This window comes from Stegostoma tigrinum, chromosome 24 (assembly GCF_030684315.1).
Source record: "Stegostoma tigrinum isolate sSteTig4 chromosome 24, sSteTig4.hap1, whole genome shotgun sequence".
Taxonomy (NCBI): Eukaryota; Metazoa; Chordata; class Chondrichthyes; order Orectolobiformes; family Stegostomatidae; genus Stegostoma; species Stegostoma tigrinum.
Window position 1 is genome coordinate 5,893,010 of NC_081377.1, and position 24,841 is coordinate 5,917,850.

Genomic DNA, 24,841 nt, shown 5'->3' on the forward strand with positions numbered 1-24,841 from the left:
CAGTATTTCACCGCAGTCCTGACTTGTGCCTTGTAGATGGTGGGCAAACTTTGGGGAATCAGGGGAGTTACTCACTGCAGGATTCCTAACGTCTGATCTGTTCTTGCAGCCACAGTACTTATATGGCAAGTCCAGTCCAGATTCTGGTCAGTCATAACTCCTGGATAGTGGTAGCAGAAGATACAGTGATAGTAGTGCTACTGAATTTAAGGGGTGATTATGAGACTGTCTCATATTGGAGATGGTTATTGCCTGCACTTTTCTGGCATAAATGTTACTTGCAACCTTTCAGCCCAAGTCTGATTATTAAGGTTTTGCTGCATTTGAACATGGACTACTTCAGTATCTGAGGAGATGCAAATGATGCTGAACAATGTATACCCACAGGCAACCATTCCTACTTCTGACCCTATGATGGAGGGATGGTCCTTATTGAAGCAGTGAAGATGGCAGGACCTAGGACACTACTGTGGGGAGCTCCTGTAGAGATGTCCTGGAGCTGAAATGACTGACTGCCAACAACCACAATCAATTTACTACAAGCTCCAGACAACTCCACCAATGGAGTCCAAAGATATGCAGGTTAGACGGATTGCATGCTAAATTCCCATTTTGCCTAGGAATGTGCAGGCCAGGTAGACTAGCCATGGGAAACGCAGGGTTACACGGATAGGATAAGGCATTAAGTGTCTGGATGGGATGGTCTTCAGAGGTTCAAAATTGATTTGATAGGCTGAATGGCCTGCTTCCACCCTGTAGGGATTTTATGATTCTATAACAGAAATTTCCCCCAACCTCCATTGACTCTAGTTTTGCATCGTTTCATTTGCTATAATACTTAAGTTATTGAAATAGAAGTACAACAGCTAAAATGATTTTTGCTTTAAGAAAATGACCTAAACGTTAAAATGTGTACACTGCTCAGTGAAAGCAACAATTATGACTCAAGTAGCGTGATGAGAAATAGTCTGATGGGAAAATACACCTGAATTTACACAACAAAGGTAGCAAAGTTTCCTTCAATCCCTGGTGCGAACCACTATTCTGCTGAATAAATAGGCATATGCTGCTGGAGCAGTAATACGTTTTCTCAATAATAATTGAATAATTATTCCAACTGGCATTAAATAACAGTGTTTATCCCCCAGTATGGAAATTAACAGTTTAGATCTTTGGGCCAACTGTCAGTTATCGCAGTTGGATGAGACGTGTTAGTTTAAATGCAGGTCTCTGCTTTGAAGAGATCATGTTAAATAGCTATTCTGTTTTTGGGATAGAGGAGGGCAAACAGAATCTAAAGAAAGAGCAACTGCATACAAGAGGAGCACTGATCACTTTATTTTAATCATCATGGGTAGTATTGAAATGTCATAACAGCAACAGATAGAGAAATCTAAATTTTTTTAACCAACCTGTTCAGAGATGATGTTGCACACCTACGGAGCAGGTGGGACTTGAATCCAGACCTCCTGGCTCAGAAGTAGGGCAACAACTAGTGCTCAACAAAATTTTTGAGAAATCTGTATGCTTGAATCATAATCTGCACGAATGCATTGTTGGGCCTTAAAAATCAGCAGTGTTCATTTAAGTGGATGCTAGTCGCCAAAGTACAGGACAGTGATAACTCTTTCATGAAATGTCTGTCTAAACTTTCATTGGATTTGGAATATAACTAGTAAGTTATCCACAATTTTGAAAAAAGTTTACAAATCACAAATTACAAAGTTTACAAATGCTTAACAAATTTCAGCTGCACTTTTCACATGAATAAAGTTGAATTCTTTTTTATCTCTTAGCAAGCTACACAAAATATCACCAGATAAACACTAGAAATTAAATTCTTTTTCTATATTGCGAATGAAATTCCTGGATTATATTTGCGAGAATGGTTTCCTTCGCAATTCTCAGACACAAACAAAAGGTCCCCAGTCTCCACAGGATTTAAAATTGCATTGTATCTATACTATTAAACACATTGAATGGAGACATACATGCATGAGCTGCAGATTGCACAATCATATGTCGTCTTATTACCTGACTACTGCAATATCTACAGGTCTCCAGACAATATTATTAGGTCAAGCTCTTAGAACAAGTAGTGTCTTCAGGCAAGTTTGTCATAGTTGTGGTATTTATCCTGCCTCTGAATTCATAAAAACATCCCTTTGAAGGGGATTAAGTAGGCACGTAAAACAGGTGTTTTTAAACAGCACTTCAGTTTTAGATTACTTTCATTTCTTGTATTGGAATTACTGAGTCAGGGTAACACAAGGGAATTTGGTTCTTTCCAGTGTGATAAAATAAGAACCACCTCTTCCAAATAACTGAAGACAATGATGTGGCCTAATTCAAGACTTGCTTTTAGCTGTGAAGTTTCTAGTGAGACTGAAAATCTATGCAATGATAGATTGCACGTATCATTGTGAAGGTCCCCCTGCTTCTACTGGACAGTGTCAGAATAAAATACTTTGAGTCAGGGTTACAATACTGTCAGAGATAGTAGGAACTGCAGATGCTGGAGAATCTGAGATAACAAGGTGTAGAGCTGGATGAACACAGTAGGCCAAGCAGTATCAGAGGAGCAGGAAGACTGCTGTTTCGGGCCTCAACCCCTAAGAAAAAAAACAAAAATGAAAAAAAAATTAAGAAAAGTTTTTTCTGAAGGGGGGTCTAGGCCCAAAACACCAGCTTTTCTGCTCCTCTGATGCTGCTTGGCCTGCTGTGTCCATCCAGCTCGACACCTTGTTATCTTACAATAACATCACTTCACTTTGCCTGATCAGTCACTTTTGAGGCCTGTTTTGAGTAAGATACTGATTGTCAAAATGCATCGAGAGAGACAAAGAGAAGAGTGTGAATGGAGGGACGGGGGAACTGTGAATGACAGAGGGGATTGTTGGGGGAGAATAGAGAAAGAGAAAGATGTGGAGGCAGGGAGACCCTAGTTTGTTGGAAAGTATGCAAGTGTCCGTGTTACACAAGGACAGATTGGCCACAGCTGTGCTTCTCAGTTCAGCGTCAAAAAGCTCAGCATCACTCTTAGAGTGGGCTCAAAGAATGGTCAGACGAGGAAGGCACCGAAGAACTTAACAACTGGGACATTTGAGAGAAAACCAAATCAACCAATACTGGTTACTATTTATTGGTTAAAAATTGTACCACAGGAGACAAAGAGAATGGCTAAAAAAAGACTTTTTTTTAAAACGAGTTCTCATATACAAGCTTTCATTGTCGGAGCAGACCTTAATTTAAAACTTTATAGCCTTTTAAGCTTTAAAGCTCAGTCATTTGGTCCCTTTCACTTATGCTGACTATTTGTAAGAGATACTTATTAATCTTAGTCCCATGCTGCTTCTTCTCCCCAACCCCCCACTTCTCCCCCCCATAATCCTGCTTCCTATTCCACTTTAAAGTTATTGCTGATTCTTTGTCTTCCACCAGTTCAGGCAGCACGTTCAAGATTATAACTAAGTATGCAAAATAAAACTCTCATTACATATCTGTCCTTTTTTGTCAATTACCATTAATCAACAACCTTAGGTTATCAAGTCTAGTGCCAACGAAAAGGTTTATCCTGCTTGCTCTATCAAAATGCTTCACAAGTCGAACATTTCCTTGAATCTCCCTAACTTTCTCTAAAAGCAACAATCCCAAATTCTTTAGTCTCCCCAAAAGTCCTTCAACCAAGGTAGCATTCTAGCAAACAAACATTCTCTGCATCTTCAAGGCCCCTCAGCTGAGGCCACATCTGGAATTAGTAGAGGTTTATTGTAATCCACGTTTTACTAAAACTCAGGAACCCAAATGTTTTTCAAACTGCTTTCTCAACTTGCAATATCTTCATCAAGATGTGTGTACATATAGCCCACATTTCTTCTATTGTACCTCCCCATACAGTTTATATCCTTTATTTTATATTGCCATGCCTCATTATTCCTAACAAAATTTATCACTGCGCTAGTCCCTGAAGGACCTATCCTTAGCTAACACCTGTCCTGCAATGTTTCTTTATAAAAAAAGTCACTGGGAATTCTTTTAAAAAGCTGTTAGCTGCTGCGGAGATCATTAAGACAAAACATTTGCCTTGAACAAATCCTGTCTTTCCTTAATTAATGCACACTCATTCAAGTACCTGTCAGTTGAGTCCTGGATGACAGTTTCTAAAAGGTTTACTGTTACTCAAGTTAAACTGACAAGAAAACGTTGCAGTTTCTCTGATGTTTCTGTAGATCTTGTGTTGAACACCACCACACCACCTCACCACCCAAAAAGGAATTCATATGCACATTGTTTACTTCACCTTCAGCAAACATAATCCACAAACCCCAAAATGTAAAATAAAGCACTAAAGTCATTTTTCCTGTCTGTCATTTTAGTGGTACTGACTCAGTGTCAACAAGCAGAAAGGAATGAGGGAATCAGAAATAGATTTAATTAGGTGGTATGATTGTTGATGGAATATTTTTCTTAAAAGGACAGGAACCGGTTCCTAACCATAAATGTCCAGTCCGAAATAGAGCAAAGACTGAAAGCATGAAACTGTTTATTGTTTTCATTTTAACTGAAAAGTGATCCAAAAACCTTGCTTATTTCATCAATTCCATAAATTTGCTCAATTACATAGGTCACAGAGGACAGCCTTAAGTGAGCAAAAAAAAAAGGGCACTGCTATACCTTATTTCAGACATCTTTTGTTGTAAATTACAGAAGAACAAGCTTTAAATAACTCTGATTTGGCAGATCAGGCTGCAAATTAACCAATGAGCCAATAATTATAGCCTTTTGATGTATCAACCAGAGCAGCCACCAGCCAGTCCAACAATTTTATAAACAGGACTTGGGTAACGTGGTTACGGAGAATCATAAATGTTATAAAATGTTAGAACTAATATTTTAGTTTTTAAATTTCTATTCTATTATAAAACTGACTGTAAACCCAGGGCATAAGAACTAGAAGCATACCTATGGGAGAGGGGGAGAGGGGGAGAGGGGGAGAGGGGGAGAGGGGGAGAGGGGGAGAGGGGGAGAGGGGGAGAGGGGGAGAGGGGGAGAGGGGGAGAGGGGGAGAGGGGGAGAGGGGGAATATAAAAAAAATTATCCTGGTCAATCCCATCTCAAATGCAACTTCACTTTCACTTTCCATAATCCTTCAATCCATTACTAATTAAAAATCTGGCAATGTCCCCCTCAAATATATTCAACGTCCGAGCATGCACTACACTCCAGGATAATGAATTCCTAGATTCACAATCCTCAGAGAAGTAATTTGACCTTATCTGTTTTAAATCTCCTACCCCTTATCCTAGACTTCTCATTCTAGATTTCCACATGAGGCAACATCTTTTCTGCAACCACTTTGTTTATACATCAAATGGGTATCCTCTCATTCTTCTAAACACTAGAGTGTACAGGTCCAAATAGCTCAATCATTCTTAAGAAACCTTTTTGTCTCTGGAATCAATCTAGTGAATCCCGCCATGAACTACCTCCAATACATCTCTCCTCAAGTAAGGGGATCAAAATGGAATTCATTACTCCAGGTGCAGTCTCACCAATGCCTTGCACATTTGTAGCAACAGTTCAAAACTTTTATACTTTATTCTTTTGTCAATGCATGCCAAAATTCCATTTGGCTTCCTTATGACCTGCTGCACATGCATACTAGTTTTCTGTGATTCATGCAAAGATACCAGATCACACTGCTTCAAAAGGATATTGAAGCTTCTCTTCAATTAGATTGTAAGTTGCTTTTCTATTCCTTAACCAAAATGGAGAACCTTACTTATACCTGACAAGTGACACTGTCAACTCCATTCAAACACCTTTAAGATGCCAGAGCTTAGAGTTTGACCTAAATCACAGCAATTATAATAAAACACAGAACATTACAGCATAGTACAGGCCCTTTGGCCCTCGATGTTGTGCCGACCTGTCATACCGATCTCAAGCCCATCAAACCTACACTATTCCATGTACGTCCATATCCTTGTCCAATGACGACTTAAATGTACCTAAAGTTGGCGAATCTACTACCGTTGCAGGCAAAGCGTTCCATTCCCTTACTACTCTGAGTAAAGAAACTACCTCTGACATCTGTCTGATATCTTTCACCCCTCAATTTAAAGCTATGCCCCCTCGTGCTCACCGTCACCGAGGAAAAAGGCTCTCCCTATCCACCCTATCTAACCCTCTGATTATTTTATATGTTTCAATTAAGTCACCTCTCAACTTTCTTCTCTCTAACAAAAACAGCCTCAAGTCCCTCAGCCTTTCCTCATAAGACCTTCCCTCCATACCAGGCAACATCCTCGTAAATCTCCACTGCACCCTTTCCAAAGCTTCCACAACCTTCTCATAATGCGGTGACCAGGACTGTACACGATACTCCAAGTGCGGCCGCACCAGAGTTTTTACAGCTTCACCATAACCTCTTGGTTCCGGAACTCGATCCCTCTATTAATAAAAGCTAAAACACTGTATGCCTTCTTAACAGCCCTGTCAACCTGGGTGGCAACTTTCAAGGATCTGTGTACATGGACACCGAGATCTCTCTGCTCATCTACACTACTAAGAATCTTACCATTAGCCCTGTATTTTGCCTTCCGGTTACTCCTACCAAAGTGCATCACCTCACACTTGTCTGCATTGAACTCCGTTTGCCACCTCTCAGCCCAGCTCTGCAGCTTATCTATGTCTCTCTGCAACCTACAACATCCTTCGTCACTATCCACAACTCCACTGACCTTAGTGTCGTCTGCAAATTTACTAACCCATCCTTCTACACCCTCATCCAGGTCATTTATAAAAATGACAAACAGCAGTGGACCCAACACCGACCCTTGAGGTACACCATTAGTAACTGGTCTCTAGGATGAACATTTCCCATCAACTATCACCCTGTGTCTTCTTTCAGCAAGCCAATTTCCGATCCAAACTGCTATCTCCCACAATTCCATTCCTCCGCATTTTGTACAATCGCCTATTGTGGGGAACCTTATCGAACGCCTTGCTGAAATCCATATACACCACATCAAACGGTTTAGTCACATCTACCTGTTTGGTCACCTTCTCAAAGAACTCAATAAGGTTTGTGAGGCACGACCTTCCCCTCACAAAACCGTGCTGACTATCCCTAATCGATTTATTTTTTTCTAGATGATTATAAATCCTATCCCTCATAATCTTTTCCAACACTTTACCAACAACTGAGCTAAGGCTCACTGGTCTATAATTACCAGGGTTGTCTCTACTCCCCTTCTTGAACAGGGGAACCACATTTGCTATCCTCCAGTCATCTGGCACTATTCCTATAATAGTTTGCTATTCAATTTCACTCAGTTAGATCCAGCCTGTCTTCCCAAATCTGCTTTTGGAAACAGACGCAAGACTGGTCAATACCAATTATTATTCCTGTTAACAGCCAATAACTACATAAGGCCCTGAAAATAGATGAGATAACAAGCAAAGCCAAAATCAAATTTTTCCACAATTTAATTAGATGCTGTTATAACTAAAATCATGAACTACATTTTAAATAAGAAAAACTCAAATGACATAGACAGCCAGAGACTTTTTCCTAGGGTGTAGGTAGCTTTTACGAGGGGACATAGTTTTAAAGTGAGTGGAGGTAGATATTGGGCAGACATCAGAGGTAGGCTCTTTACTCAGAGAGTGGTGGGGTGTGGAATGCATTGCCGGAGAGGGTAGTGGAGTCAACCTCATTCGGGTCATTTAAGCGGCTATTAGATAGGCATCAGGATGATAGTATAAGGTAAGGGTGGAGGTTAGATAGACCTTAGGTTTAGGGCCAAAGTTTGGCGCAACATTGTGGGCCGAAGGGCCTGTACTGCGCTGTAATGTTCTATGCTCTATAACCTGTTATTTGCACATCAGACCAACAGCAAGTTAAATCTTATGCGTTAAAGAAGCAGTGGTGTAGAGGCAATCTCATGCAACTAGTTAATCAGAACCCCAGATTAATTGGAACGAATTTGAATTCCAAGGCAATGGCAAGATTTGAATTTCATGGAAAAGAATGGTTTAAAAGATATCTGAAAGGCAACTACACAACCACTGTCATTTGTTGTAAAGGCCAATCTAATGTCTTTTACAAAGGCAAACCTACCACCCAACTTGAACCTACACATGACTCTAGATGTACAGCAATGTTGCTGACTAGTAACTGCGCTCAGGGCAATTACGTATAGGCAGTATGTTGGCCTAGCCAGTAACATCCATATGCCACTAACATTTTTTAATAAATCTTTTAAACAAATCATGCTGTCTACTCCAAAAACCCAATTAAACCCTCAAGATGATCAATCTGTTTGATGTACTGCTGCTCAGGGCAACCGTAATTCACACTGGGTTTCATCATTAACAGGAAACTCACTATTTATTGCAGACAAAACTAGTTTTCAACAAAGGCAACAATTTGATGAGTTCATTACACTGCTTAAGCCAGAGTGCTTTAAACCCAATACATGCACAATCAATCATTTCGTAAATAAAACAGATAGCGATTTGACACAAATACTGTGTGTGGACAGAAAAATTCTGCAGATTAGACCACAAGCTACAGATTATTTCTCAAAGCTCTTTGATTTTAGCAATAATGAAATAATGCCATCTGCCAAGCAATAGTTGATCTTTGATTCAATAGCTGATCAAGTGGATTTATGTCTTTAATTATATTAAAATTCTTCTGGGTTTTTTTGACTTTTCACACAGAGGATGGGAGAGGGATGTTCTTCGTACCAGGCTTCTCAACATCTCTGGCAGCACTGCACTCACAGGTCTTAAACTGCAGCTGGACCAATTTGAAGGATGCCACTAGAAAGATATTTCCCTAACTCAAGTGTCACAAATATTCTAGTTGTTACTTTGTTGCCAAACATAAGCTTTTGCTCAAGCTGTCCTAGAGGCTTATAGCTTTTAAGGCCTCCTGGTCTAGAGGTAGGTTCACCACCACTCTGCCAAAAATGCATTGGAGGGGATGGCCAAGGCAAAATATGACTAGACAATGAATCCAGAAACTCAACTACTGTTTTGGATATCAAGGTTCAAAGCCCACCATGGAAGACGGTGAAATTTGAATTCAATTTTTAAAAATCAGCAATTAATAATTTACTTATGACCATGGACCATTGCTGATCATAAAAAAAAACTCCCTGGCTAACTGATGTCCTTCAGGGAAGGCAACCTACCACCCACTGAAGTTTGCATATTCTCTCCATGCCTATGGGGGTTTCCTCTACGCGCTCCAGTTCCCTCCCACAGTCCAAAGATGTGCAGGTTAGGTGGATGGGCCACTGGAAATGCAGGGCTACTGGGAGGGGGTAGGGATGGTTATTGGTGGGATGCTCTTTGGAAAATAGATATTAACTTGATAGGCTGAACAACTTGCTTTCACACTTTAGGGATATTATAACTTTATGATCCTCACTTGGTCTGGCCTACATGTGACTCCAAAACACAGCAATGTGGGTGAATCACAACTTGCCTCTGAAATTACCGAGTAAGCCACTCAGTTATATCGATCGCTACAAAGTTTCAAAGAAGTGAAAACCGGACAGATCACTTGGCATCAACCTTGACACTGGAAAAGACAATGGCAGAAACAGCCTTGTCGACCCTGCAAAGTCCTCCTCACTAACATATGGAGTTAGTGCCAAAATTGGGAGATCAGCCTCATAAACAACAGCAGCAGCATGACACAGTCAGAGTCATACTCATGGAATCATACCTTACAGACAGCATCCCAGAAAATCGCCAACACCATTCCCATCCCTGCATATGTCCTGTCCCATTGGCAGGGCAGATCCAGAGGTGGTGCTTAGTGATACACAAATCATGAGGGAGTAGCCCTGGGAGTCTTCATGAACCCCATGATATCTCATGGCTTCAAGTTAAATATGGACCAGAAAACCTCCTGCTTGTTACCAAGAACCATCCTCCCTCAGCTGATGAATCAATACTCCACCATGTTGAACAACACTTGGAGAAAGTATTGAGGATAACAAGAGCACAGAATTTGTTCCAGGTGGGGGATCTCAATGCCCAAGAGTGGTTCAGCAGCAGCACAAATGGTTGGGATCTGATTAGAACAAAAGGACACAGCTGCTAGACTGGATATAAAGCAGCTGAGGGAACCAACAAAATCAGCAAAACAAGATGCATCTGTGCACGACAGTGAGTAACCACAACAGACAAAAGCCTGCCTTAACATTGAGAATACCCTCCGTCATGTTGTGTGGCACGAACACCGTGCTTTGAACATACCAAACAACTCAATACTGGGCACTCATGAGGCACTATGCCTTAGCCATCAACAGCAGCAGAATTGTACTCCAGCACAACCTGCTTCGTGGTCCAACATATCCCCAACTCACCCATTACCATCTGACGTAGGGTTAATCCCCTGTCTTAAGAGGAGTGGAGTAGCAACAGGCACATCTAAAAACGTGTCAACCTCACAAAGCCACCAAACAGAACTACTTTCATACCAAGCACCTTTCGCAAGTAACGGAGCTAAGCAGACACAATCAATGGATCAGATTTAAGTTCTATAATCCTCCCACATCTGGCCATGTATAGCGGCAGACAATTAAACTCACTGGAGGCAGCACAAGAACACCCAATGATAGAAGAGCCTAAAACATCAGCGCAAATGATGTGGCTGAGGCATTCTTACAATTTTCAACCAGAAGTGCTAAGTGGATGATTTCATGTCAGCCTCTCCAGTGGTCCCCAATTTCACAGATGCCAGTTTTCAGCCAATGCCGTTCACTCCATATTATATTGAGAAATGATTGTTGACACTATAAAGCATACACGCTATGTGTACTGACAACATTCTGGCAATTGTGCTGAAGTCTTGTGCTCCAGAACTTGCTTCCTGAGCCAAGCTCTCCCAGTACAGTTACAACATTGGCATCAACCTGACAATGTGGAAAATTGCCCAGCTGCATCCTGTATACCAAAAGCAGCACAATCCAACCCAAGATGACAAGGTGTAGGGCAAGCAGCATCAGAGGAGCAGGAAAGCTGACATTTCAGGCCTAGACCCTTCTTCAGGGGTCTAGGCCTGAAATGTCAGCTTGCCTGCTAGGCCAGCTGTGTTCACCCAGCCCTACACCTTGTTATCTCGGATTCTCCAGCATCTACAGTTCCTACTATCTCAAACAATCCAACCCAACCAGTTACCACCCCATTAGTCTACTCTTGATCATTAGTAAAGTGGTAGAAGGGGTCATCAACAGTGCTAGCAAGCAGCATCCGTTAAGGAACAACTTGCTCAGTGAGACCCAGTTTGGGTTCCACCAGGACTGCCCAGTTTCTTGACCTCATTACAGCCTTGGTTTAAACATGGGCAAAAAAAGAGCTGAACTTCAACGGTGAGTACAGTCCTTGACGTCAAGGCCACATTTAGAGTGAAGCAGTAGATCATTCAAATTCAATAGGGGATATGGACAAATGATAAGTCTGGGGTGACAAGTACCATTTGTGCTACACAAAAGCCAGGCCTTCCCCATCTTCAATAAGAGACAATGTAACTGCAGCCTCCTGAAATTCACTGTTGTTAGCATCACTGAAGATCCGCCCCCCCCCCCACCAATTAATAACATCATGGGGGTTGCCACAAACTAACCTGGGCTCACCACATGAATAGTGCTTAAACAGCAGGTCAGAGGCCAGAAATACTTGTGATCATCTCCTGACTCTCTAAAACCTATCCACCATCTATCAGTCAGGAGTGTGATGGAATACTCCCCACTTGCCACACAAAGGGTGCAGCTCCAACATTCAAAATGCTTGACACCATCCAGGACAAAACAGCCACTTGACTGGCATCACTTCCACAAACATCCACTTCCCCCACCACTGTCACTTAGTGTACATTAATGCTTATGTACAAGATACACCACTGAAATTTACCAAAAATCCTTAAAGAGCATTTTCCAAACTCATGATCATTTCCATCAAAAGGGACAAGAGAAGCAGATACTTGCAAATTCCCCTCCAAGACATTCTCCTGACCTGGAAATATATGGCTGTTCATTCATTGTTTCAGGGTCAAAATTCTGCAATTCCCTGCATTGTGTGTACATCTAATGCACATGGACTGGACCAGTTCAAGAAGCAGCTCACCATCACCTTCATAGGGATAGGGTAATAAATGCTGACCAGCCAGCGACCCCATCCCACAGGTGAATTTAAAAAAGCCCATTCCAACTAAGTATGCTTATCCACTTAGAATGCATTTGTTAACTGGTGCCAACTCACAAGGTCGGAGTCAAGATCTGGGACAAAGGCTTATTTACAAGAATGTTTTCAGGGATAATCATTGTCACACATCTATATGAGGACAACCAATTTTGAAAACATTTGCATTCTGACAGATTACAATTTTACAATTTACATACATGTTTTGGAGTTGGGGACCACATAGTGCCAACATTTTCGGATGGCACTGAGATGAGTGGTAGAGTAAAGTTTACAGAGGAATGTACATTATTTTCCACCTCAATTAAAGGTCTGGCAGTGAGAGTACAATGTAGATAAATGAGAAGTCATCCATTTTGGTAGGAATAACTATAAAAAGGACTATTACTTGAACAGTAAAAAACTGCAGCACACAGTCATGCAAAGGGACCCGACTGTCTTTGTGCATAGATCGCAGAAGTATAGTTTGCAGGTACAACAGATGGAATTTTTCCCTCCATTGCTATAGGGATTGAGTTTAAAAGCAGCTGTTGCAGCTATGTAGGGTGGTGAGGCCACACCTACAGTACTGCATGCAGTTTTGCTCCCCTTACTTGAGAAAGGATTTACTGGTACTGGAGGGGGTGCAGAGGAGATTCACTAGGTTGATTAGAGTTGAGAGGATTGATGTACGAGGAGAGACTGAGTAGACAGGGATTATATTCATTGGAATTTCGAAGAATGAGGGAGGATCTTACAGAAACAAAATTATAAAGGGAATAGGTAAGATAGAAGCAGGAGCGATGTTTCAACTGACAGGTGAAACTAGAGCAAGAGGGCATCAATTCAAAATTAGGGGGAGCAGATTTAGGATTGAATTGAGGAAGAACTTCTTCATCCAAAGAGTTGTGAATCTGTAGAATTCCGTGCCCAATGAAGTAGTTGAGGCTTCCTCATTGCATGCTTTTAAAACTAAGATAGATCATTTTTTGAACAGTAGAAGAATTAAGTGATATGTGAAAAGGTGGGTAAGTGGAACTGAGGCCACAAAAAGATCAACCATGATCTTACTGAACAGCAAAATGGGCTCAAGGGGCCAGATGACTTACTCGTGCTCCTGATTCTTAAGTTCTGACATATGTTTCTTACATTCTCAGCTGACATACTTGGCTCAGAAAGTTGGCATCGAAGATTTAGGTGTGAAGTCAAATCTCACATATCATCTAAGCATCTAAAATTCTTCAAAATTCTCATCTTTGCTTTCAAAACTCAACATAGCCTGTGCTTCCCCAGTTTGAACATCTCCTCCAGTCATAATTCTCCAAGAAATCCATGCTCCTCTAATTCTACACACTTAAGCATCCCAGATTTTAATTATTACATCAACTGTGTGGGTCCCAAATCTGCAATTACCTCCTTCAGCTTCCTCACCTCTCCAGCTTGCTTTTTTCTCATTTAAGGCACACTTAAAATCTGACTTTGTCCAAGCTTTTGGTCACTTGCCTCATCTTTAAGATGAGGCAGTTTCATATTTTAATCAGAGTCATACATCATGGAAACAGACCAACCCGTCTAACTTGTCCATTCTGTCCAATCTTCCGAAACTAAAGGGACGAGTACTGCATCCAAGGCCTCCTACCCTACCTCGGCCTCTTCGTCTCCAACTGCCACTGAGACATCAATCGACACAACCTCTCCACCCCCTCACCCCTGCTCCAATCCCAACCTCACCATAAAACCCACAGACAAGGGAGGCGCAGTTGTAGTATGGCGCATGGACCTCTACATCGCCGAGGCCAGACACCAGCTCTCTGACACCTCCCCTTACCATCCCCCTTGATCATGACCCCAACCCAATCATGAAAACATCATCTCCCAAACCATCCACATTTTCCACTTCAGGTGACCTCTCACCCACAGCCTCCAACCTCATCATTCCCCAAACCAGCACTACCTGTTTCTATCTCCTTCCCAAAATCCACAAACCTGACTGCCCTAGGCAACCCATTGTCTCCGCCTGCTCCTGCCCCACCGAACTTATCTCTACTTATCACAAGTCTATTTTCTCCCCCCCTGTCCAGCAACTCCCCACCTACATCCATGACACCACCCATGCCCTCCACCTCCTCCGATTCCCCAGTTCCCAACACCTCATCTTTACCATGGACATCCAGTCCCTATGTACCTGCAGTCCCCATGTAGATGGGCCAAAGGCCCTCTATTTCTTCCTGTCCCGTAGGCCTGACCACTCCCCCTCCATTGAGACCCTCGTCCACTTAGCTGAGCTTGTCCTCACCCTTAACTTCTCTTTTAATTCCTCCCATTTCCTAAAAAGGGGGTGGCCATAGGTATCCGCATGGGCCCAAGCTATGCTTGCCTCTTTGTAGGAACACGGAACAATCGCTCTTCCATTGCCACACTAGCCCTGAACCCCACCTCTTCCTCCGTTACATTGATTACTGTATTGGCAGCGCCTCGTGCTCCCATGAGGAGCGCAAACAATTCATCCACTTCAACACCTTCCACTCCAACCTTAATCTCACTTGGACCATCTTTGACACCTCTCTCTCCTTCCTGGACCTCTGTTTCCATCTCTGGCAGCCCCCTGGAAACCAATATCCATTTCAAGCCTCTCAACTCTCTCAGCTACCTAGAATACACCTCCTCTCATAAACCTTCCTGCAAAACTGCCACCTCCTATTCTCACTTCCTTTGCCTCGACCGCATCCTGCTCGCCTGATGAGACATTCCACTCCCGAACGTCTTGGATTTCCTCGTTTTTCAAGGACCACAACTTCACCCCCCGCAGTGGTTGAGAATGCCCTTGACCACGTCTCCCACAATTCATCCTCACACCCCTCCCCACAGTAACAACCTAAACTGAAACCCCTCATTCTCACGTACCACCCCACCAACCTCCGGATACAACGCATCATCCTCCCATACTTGGATCTGCAATCCGACCCCACCACCATAGACATTTTTCCTTCCCCACCCTTATCTGCTTTCTGGAAGGACTACTGTCTCCATGACTCCCTTGTCCACTCCACACTCCGAGCACTTGTCCTCACAACCGCAGGAAGTGCTACACTTGCCCCTCCACCTCCCCCCGACCCCCATCCCAGGCTCCAAGATGACTTTCCACATCTGTTCACTTGCACACCTGCTAATGTGCTATACTGTATCCACTGTTCCAGATGTACCTTCCTCTACATCGGGGAAGCCAAACGGAGGCTTGGGGACCGCTTTGCAGAACACCTACGCTTGATTTGCACTAAACAACTGCACCTCCCAGTCGTGAACCATTTCAACTCCCCCTCCCACTCTTTGGACGACATGTCCATCCTGGGCCTCCTGCAGTGCCACAATGATGCCACCTGAAGGTTGCAGGAACAGCACCTCATATTCCGATGGGAACCCTGCAGCCCAATGGTATCAATGATTTCACAAGCTTCAAAATCTCCCCTTCCTCAACAGCATCCCAGAACCAGCCTAGCTCATCCCTGCCTCCCTCAACTATCCCTTCCTCCTACCCCAAACCCCATCCCCATCTCTTGACCAGCCTCATCGTGCCCCCTTGACCTGTCCGTCCTCCCTGGACTAAACAAGCCCCTCCCTACACTCACCTTTACTGGCTCCACCCCCAATCTTTGACCTGTCTGTCTCCTTTCCACCTATCTTCTCCTTTATCCATCTTCTATCCACCTCTCCCTCTATTTCAGAATCCCTTCCCCTCCCCATTTCTGAAGAAGGGTCTAGGCCCAAAACATGAGCTTTCCTGCTCCTCTGATGCTGCTTGGTTTGCTGTGTTTATCCAGCTCTACACCTGATTATCTCTGCGTCCACTTTTGCTTGCTTGTTATACAAGTGATTTGAATGAGAATTTAGGGGGCCATGGTCCGTAGGTTTGCATATGACACCAAAACTGGTGACATAGTGGACAGTGAAGAGGGTTATCTAAGATTATGAAGAAATCTTAATCAATTGGGTCAGTGGGCTGAGTGGCAGGCAGAGTTTAGTTTGGATAAATGTGAGGTATTGAATTTGGTACAAAAAACAAGCAGCCGAACTTAAACAATTAATGGCAGGGCCCGAGGTGGAAAGGTATATAATTCTTTGAAATTTGCATCACAGGAAGCCAAGGTGTTTAGCTCGCTTGCTTTCATTGCTCAGACCTTTGAGTATAGGAGTTGAGACATGGTGCTCAGGATGTACAAGATGTTGGTGAGGCCTCTTTGGGAGGACTGTGTGCAGTTCGAGTTGCCCTGTTATGACAAGGATATTACTAAATAGAACAGGGTTCAGAAAACAGTTACCAGGTGAGAAGAGAAAGATTTAGAAAGGAGATCAGGGCAGCCTTCTGATACAGAGTGGTTCATGTGTGGAAGGAACTAACAGAGGAAGTGGTGGATGCAGGTAGTGTTATCTTTGAAAGACACTGCAATAAATTCATGAATAAGAAAGGTTCAGAGGGATATGGGCCAAGAGCAGGCAGGTGTGACTGGTTTAAGTTTGGGAATGCAGTGGGGCATGAACTGAAGGGTCTGGCTTCCATGCTGTACAATTCCATGACACTATATCTAGTCCCATTTACCAGTGTTTGGCCTATATCCCTCTTAAAACTTTCCTATTCACATACTTGACCAAATGTCTTTTGAATGCTTTAACTGCTCCTGCATCCAGCAGGTCCTCCAACAGTTCATTTGCATGCAGAGGGTAGTTCGTACGTAAAGTTGCCCCTCAGGTCCCTTTTAAATATTTCTCCTTTCATCCTCAGAAAAAATGGCCTTTAGTTTTGAACTCCCCTACTCTAGAGAAAAGACATTTGCTATTTGCCTTATCTATGCGCCTTACGATTTCACAAACTTCTATATTATAGGTCACCCCTCAACCTCCCATGCAGTGGAATTTTGTCCCAGCCTATCTCGATAAGTCAAATCCTCCAGTCTCAGTAGATTCCTCGTGAGTCTTTTCTGAGTCTTCTCTAATAGCATCCTTCCTATAGCAAGGTGACCAGAATTGTACACAGTACTCCAAAAGTTGCCCCAATGTCCTGCACATCCTCAACATCAAGTCCCAACACATTTCAGTTAAGAATTATTTTATTACATTAGATCCACTCAGGTTCAGATGGTAACATCGTGGCAATGACACTAACGATCTGGAGGCTAAGTTTAATACTCTAGGGACACAGGTTAAAATCCCACAATTGCAGCTGGTGGAAGTTAAACGGAATAAACATTAGTCTCAATAATGGTGGCCATGATACTGTTACTTGTTGAAGAAGCTCACATACGCCATTTAATGAATGAAATCACCTGGTCTGGCCTCCACAAGATGTAGCAATATGGTATATAAATTAGTTGCTAGCAACCAGTCAGGACAATTAGGGATGGATAACAAATGTTGGCCTTGCCAGTGATACCCAAATTCCACAGCACAATAAAAAGAAACACAAGATTCTGTGATTGTGAAAGATAAAAAAAACTTGAAGAAAAACACCATAAGTCCCAGAGGGCCACACAACTGCTCTAAGAGAGACGATTGGAGGTGGTTTAACCTGAGGGTCACTTCGACTCAGGCGATGAGTGCAATTGATAATTTAGGACCTTTGCAGTGACATCAGCTGGTGTGGGAATTGATCCCACATGTTGGCATCATTCTGCAGTATATACCAGACATCCAGCCAACTAAACTTAAGAGAACACAAATACAAAGCAGTCACTAAACACTAATTATTCTTATACTTTCCAAAAAGATATTTTAGGTGTTCAAGAATTGTCATTGGACAGAATTAAATCTTCCAGACAGTGGATTTTCAATACGAGTTAAATAATTACATATAATCTTATCTCCACCGATCTAGCTGGCTCCATTTGACAGATGAGACTGCAGGCAAAACCATAATATTGCTAAATGCAGTTGTTTTGCTCTAACAGAGAGAGATGTTAATCTGTTGTTCAAAGCTGTATCAGCAACAAGAGATTTAAAAGCCACTTCCACTTCTGGCAGTTGGGTGTAAGAGTTTGAAATGGCTCACTGAGTACTTAAAAACAAATCCTGCATGAATCTACAAGGCATACATACTTGCTGGAAATTAATCTGTACAGTTAAATGTCGGATGGCCTGGTAAAGCTCCTCAAACAAGCTTAAGTATACTCAGTGGAAGATGAGGACTCAAAAGTTAGCACTTCTTCTTTAACTGTTCTGCAACCGGAGCTAACAATGCATGGACAATAAAAGTTTAAAACAGAGTTTCAGTATAACAGCTGGAAAATATTTGAAATGCAAGCCTGACTCCCTAAAAGTTATCTAGAATATCAATGGACCCCCAACTTTTTCTCATCACTATGATGCATGCTTAGCATCCAAAATATGATTCAGTTTTAAAGATTATGCTCCAAGCTAACTTACTAATTGATTGCACTGGCAAATATGTCACACAATGTTAAGCAATCTCTTAGATTTTGAATATGAATTTTGGTCAGTGCTTCAGTTGTCACCAAGGTCATGCCTTTGATTGAACAATTTATCCCACTCTTATTTTGGCTCTCTCTTAACTAGGTAAAGCTGGATGAAGTCATGTTTGCACAAAAAAGAAAGCAATGAAACATTTCCAGAAGCAACATTTAAACGCACAAGAGACATACAAGTTATTGCAATCCTCCTCAAAAACTCTGGCTATGCTAGCGCCCAAAACAACATTTAAATGGTTGTATTAAAATACCACATGACTATCAACACAGGTGATTTATTAAAACACATCACCAAGGTAGTCTGATTAAGATCAGATTGGTTTCTGCTTTTATTACAGCACTCACAAGAAACCAATTATATTCACCATTTACCAGCTTTAGCACGGAACCAGCGCATTCTCCCTTCTACGAAACTGGCAGTTATTAGTGCTAGACCCTCTGGCTGAAAGCTTTACAATGGCATACAAAAACAGCATTTTACAGTTATGGATCTCTCTAAGCTATTTTCAATCTTTCTTATTAGAAATTTCCTTCATGCAAGTTCCACCAGAAGATAGTAAAAACAAGGCACAAACTTATAGTAAACAAATGTGATCAATGTAAATAGGTTATGACAAGGAAACTTAAATGGCAACATCCTATCAAAAATGCAGAATTATATTTGAATTATATTAAAAGCTTTCAGTTCCTCACTTCTCCCACCTTTGTAACATCTGGCTCCAAAGATAGCTTATCATGCCATTCATAAAACACTAAAGGTATTCCATCTACAAACTTTCATTTTTTCCAGTAATTCATTGCAGACAACGGATTATGTTAAGCCAAAAAAAATTTGCAACGAACAGCAAACTTAAAAAAGTGTCAAGTTGTAAGTTTTCAACAGCTGGTAATCCTAAATTAGATTTAGGTTACTTTTATACAATAAGTTCCTCCAGGAACATGCTATATCCTGTTTTTCACTCCCCAACTCTTCCTAACCTAAGCCTTTACTTTCCTTCACTGTAGGGAAATTACAATAACAGATCTTAATTCTAATACATGAAAAACTAGCCAGAGGTAAAAATGCGCAAGATCGTCAACCTGAAACATTAGTGTTTTTTCTCTCCACAGATACCACCTGATGTGAGGGTTCTTTTTGTTCTTATTTAAATCCCAAAATATTCCAGTTTAGGTAAGGGATTTCTCAGATCTCATATGCTATTCATTTTGCTGATTGTCTTTCTAGACTGAAAATTCTACTATTGACAGCGCCCACCCACTTTCCTCTAGAATCTTCATAATAGAACGCATTAGAAGAAGCCAATGCATAAAGCATTGGAAGAGTATTTCCACACAATCATTGAGCGGAGGAAGACTATAGGCCACTAAAATAACAGAGTCTGGCACACAAGACAGTAGCTCGCAAACCTGTGCTTCGCTGTGCAGAGAACATATAGGCAGCTGATAAGCATTAAGCTCCCATACACTTTGGTCAGTAACATGCCATTAGCTTGAGCCATCCAAAACCCTGAATCCAGCATTATGCATCTCCACACATTGTTAATACTGGCTTATACATAGCATTACAGTCAGAGCTTCCTTCTAACCTCAATTTAACTTCATCTGTGCTGAAGTTGACTGTTTACATGTTTTTTTAAATTGTAGAAGTTCTCATATCAAAGAGGACAAGAAGCTAACTGTTTACCCAGTCCCTCAGGTGCATGAAGTGTTCCTCAGAAAAATGAAGAGGAGTCTAGGCCCAAAACGTCAGCCTTCCTGTCCCTCTGACGCTGCTTGGCGTGCTATGTTCATCCAGCTCTACACCTTGCTATCTTGTTAACCTTAAGAACAAGTTTGAGTTTAAGTGCAGCTGCAACCTCTTAGCACAAAAATACAGTAGAACTTGTAACTTTCATTACTTATTTTCCTATTAAATAAGTAAAAGTAAGCAGTTTATAATGGAGTCAAAAAGAGGTCCCTGTAGCAAACACATTGACAATTATTTAGAGCAGTAAACAATTCTTCGAAAGATTTAGAGCCATTGAAAGACAAAGCAGCAGTTTGTTACGATAGCAGTTATACCACATTCGACCATCGTCTTTTTTCCTTTATATAGTTAGATTGACAATCAGGTTTTCCCCTTTGGTAAATGATAACCAGATCCAAAAAATACACTTACATTCAGGGAAAGTCTTAAGTAGCTGCTGCTCATGAGTTACAGGGAATCAATTTACTGACCACCCTTCCTCAGCAACTACACATTTCTATTTGATAAGCTCACATCAACCTCAATTACTCATCAACTTTTGCAAATGCAGTGTCACGGTATCATAAAGAATAATGACTGTTGACAATTGTTCAATGTTAGGAGTAAATTAGCTAACCTCAGTTCACAACATATTGTTTATACTCTTCAATGCAGAAGAATAAAAAGTCAGTGTAATCTTGGGACATAGATTAGAAGGGTGACAATTCAAACTACTTTGCTGGCTGTAAAGTCCTTTAAGACACACTGAGATTGAGAAAGGCATCATAAAAATATAAATTTTGTTTTAAAAACCACAAGTGTTTTATGATCACAGTCCATAAACTCATCTGAACCAGAAATCACTAAACAACCACCCTCTATTATACTCTCATGTTAACTCTCTGGAGAAAGCAGTTTAGTGTACTATCACTTGAGTAAACTCTATAGAGAATCAAGTCTTGCTTTTAATTCTGGATTCTCTGCCTGCCATCTTGTTTCTGTCTATTTAAAGTACACCATTTCACACAAAGGCCACCCAGCAACTCATTTCAGCAGACAGACCTCAATATAAAATGCAGGACCACAATTATAGCACCATTACTTGAAAGAAATTTGGGATGCAGAGTGACCAGGTGTACTATGTTACACAAGAATAGGTTGTTAGAAAACAGGGGCCCTCTTGGGGTGCACAGAGGGTATCCCTACCCCTGAATCGAGACATCTGGCTTCAAGTCACAACTGCTCTAAATGTGTGTAATAACATCTTTGATCAGGTTGGTTAGGAAAATAGGTTGAATAAAAAACAGAGTTCTTGCAGTGATAGTGGTAACTGCTGATGCTGGAGAATCTGAGATAACAAGGTGTAGAGCTGGATAAACACAGCAGACCATACAGCATTAGACAAGCAAGAAAGCTGACGTTTCGGGTCTAGACCCTTCTTCAAAAATGGAAGAGGGGAAGGTGAATCTGAACTTAATAGGAAGAGAGGGGGAGGCAGATCAGCGATGGATAGAGGAGAAGACAGATCAAGGGGGCGGGATGAGGCTGGTCAGGAGATGGGGATGGGGCTTGGGATAGGAGGAGGGAGGACAGGTTAGGGAGGTGGGGATGAGCTGGGCTTGTTTTGGGATGCAGGAGGGGAGATTTTAAAGCTTGTGAAGTCCACATTGATACCACTGGGCTGCAGGGTTCCCTAGCGAAATATGAGGTGCTATTCCTGCAACCTTTGGGTGGCATCGTTGTGGCACTGCAGGAGGCCCAGGATGGACATGTCGTCCAAGGAGTGGGAGGGGGAGTTGAAATGGTTCACAACTGGGAGTTGTTTGTCACAAACCCGAGCATAGGTCTTCCACAAAGCAGTCCCCAAACTGGAGCAGAATCCGCAGGTGTCGAGTGAGTGGTTGACCTGGGGTCCTGAACTCCAATTCTGGAGGAATGGTCATCGGATCAGAAACGTTAATACTGACTTTTTCTGAACAAATGCTGCCAGACCTGCTGAGCTTTTCCTGCAACTTCTGTTTTTGAGATACCTGAACTGGTTTGTTAGGAAATCTCTTCTGATCTATGTGAATCAATGACATAAAATACATAGAGATACAAGGCACCAGTTTTATCCACACCATAACACTATTGTTAAAAATTGAATGTTGAAAATAATTTTACATCAGGGTTATAGATATTTACAGTTTGGAATAAAACAGATTCTATAACAATGGAGAATAAAGCAACCATTAGCATCTTCAAGTGTATTAAGTTTAGATACATATCAAACTGGTTACATTAAAATGACACTCAAAACATCCTTAAAATATACAGTTAAATTTCTTTCAAAGATTAAAAATGGGCCTTTTCAACGTTAGTTTATGCCTTCGTTTTGTTTAAAAACACATTTTCCCTTAATAATGAACTCCTAGCTATAATTCATAGAATCCCTAGGGTGGAGACAGGCCCATTGGCCCAACAAGTCCACACCAACCCTCAGGACATCCCACACTGACTCAACCCCCTCTGTTCCAAATCATCTCACCACACACTTTCCCCTACACTAGGATGTTCTCATTATAGATTTGTAATTTACTTTGCATATACATTAGGCAATAAATTTCAACAGTCATTGTGCATTTGCCTTCTCTATTCCAGGCCACTGTTCATTGAACATGCTTTCCCCTGCAAAGATCTTGTTCCACATTGGACATGGCTCAGGAGCTCAGTTATCACGTGCATACTCAATCCCAGTGCATGACCTTGACCCTGTACCACTACTTCCTTTCATCACTTATTATAAAACTATTTCCCTCCCTTGCATTATTGATAGATTTCTTCTATGCATTATTCACTGAAAAAGTTATAAATCCACTCTTTATAAATATTCTACAACTGTATTACACCAAACATGGGTGGAACCTATCTAATCACTGCATGCACGTCTGTTCCTCTATACCCAACTTCATGTTTCCTGCTGACATACCCGCATGCTCTTCTTCACCAATCCAGCCGACATTTCACACGTGGTCCCACATAAACTGTAGTACTGGAATTGCTCGTTACCCTTCTACCGTATTAGTGGGTACATGATACAACATGAAGTTATTGAGTTATCCTTGCAATTAATCTGTATCAAGAGAACTCAGGCACGAAATGAGAAAATCGTAAGGGTAGAGAGCTTTGGGAAACATAGATCCAAAGTCACCAATTCCTGCCAAACACACAATACATTCGCCACGAAGCTTTCTGCCCCGATCCAGTCAGATTTCTCCCGCTTCTAGTTCCTTCCTGACTTCCTTACCAACCGTCTCTCAACCAGCCACAGAAATTAAATATTAGCTAATCCACATCCTCTTCCCTTTCCATGGCCAAGCCGCAGCTAGTGATCACTCACTCCCCGGTAACACGGATCGCGATCCGGAGATACACTGCAACGAGCAGCGATCAAAATGAACTCCTCTCGACCGGTAGTGTACGAGAGCTACCTTCCCTCCGTCTGACTTCCCGGGCCTCTGTGTCCTCTCGGACGCGCTACCCACAGCCTCCCTCGGCCGGGGCCCAGGCCCCCAAGACAACCACTCACTCGATACCCGCGGATTCTGTTCCACAAGCAGCCGCCACCCTCCACTCTCCGGAAGCCGATAACACGGGCCTGTTTCTCCGGGCTGACCGGCACCCCACGCCAAAAGCTAAAGGCTCCGGACAGGAGAAAGTCTCAGGACAAACGGCGGCCTTTCCTTCAGGCCTAAAAACCAGCACATGCACAGCCCAACGATACTCACAGTAATCAGGCCAGTCATTGAAAACTGCTGAGCACCGTGCGGTTTCGAACAACGATTCGCACAGCAGCCACCTCACACACTCTCTCTGACCGCTCAGGAAGACTGGCGGCTACCAGCGGCTGCCGAGTCCCCCGGAACAGCTACCGAGTACTTCCGAACCGGGGCCGAATTCTTCCCGAGGCATCCCGAACTGCTCCCGAGTCCCGTACGAACGACCCGAACCTCTCCCGAACGCCCCAAGCCGCTCCTGAGTCTCCCAACGAACACCCCGAACTGCTCCCGAGTCCTGCCGAACGCCCCAAGCCGCACCCGAGCCCCCACGAACAACCCGAACCTGCCCCCGAACGACTCGTGTCTTCCCGAACGCACTCGGAAACAGTCGGCATGATGCTCGTGGTTGCCTGTCAAACTCGGCGCATGTCAACTCGATTAAGGTCGGGAACGCGCTCCAGTATTTGATTGAAAGGTTTCCAGTTTAATTGTTGACCTCCCTCAAATTTATCTCAGGGTCGCCTGTCAGCAAGGACGGTGGCAGTGGTGGGTATGGTAGTTAGAACTGCTTTTGTCTACGCCAGGGTGTCAGGACCGCCTTTGCAAATGGCGTTGATACATTCCCGCCTAAACGCATGGTTTTCCTGCTGAGAGCTTGAGGCCTAAGATGGGAATCA

The 24,841-nt window shown here is 42.5% G+C and overlaps 1 protein-coding gene across 2 annotated transcripts in view; it reads right to left on the minus strand.

The window, feature by feature from the left end:
- Positions 1–24,363, minus strand: part of LOC125464991 (protein tyrosine phosphatase type IVA 2-like) — a 110,368-nt gene extending 86,005 nt beyond the window's left edge. Inside the window, exon 1 of one of the 2 annotated variants that reach the window (XM_048558006.2) lies at positions 24,174–24,363. The gene's annotated coding sequence lies outside the window, so the exon portion shown is untranslated. The remainder of the gene's footprint in view (positions 1–24,173) is intronic. The other variant, XM_048558004.2, reaches the window with a different exon arrangement.
- Positions 24,364–24,841: the final 478 nt, after the last annotated feature.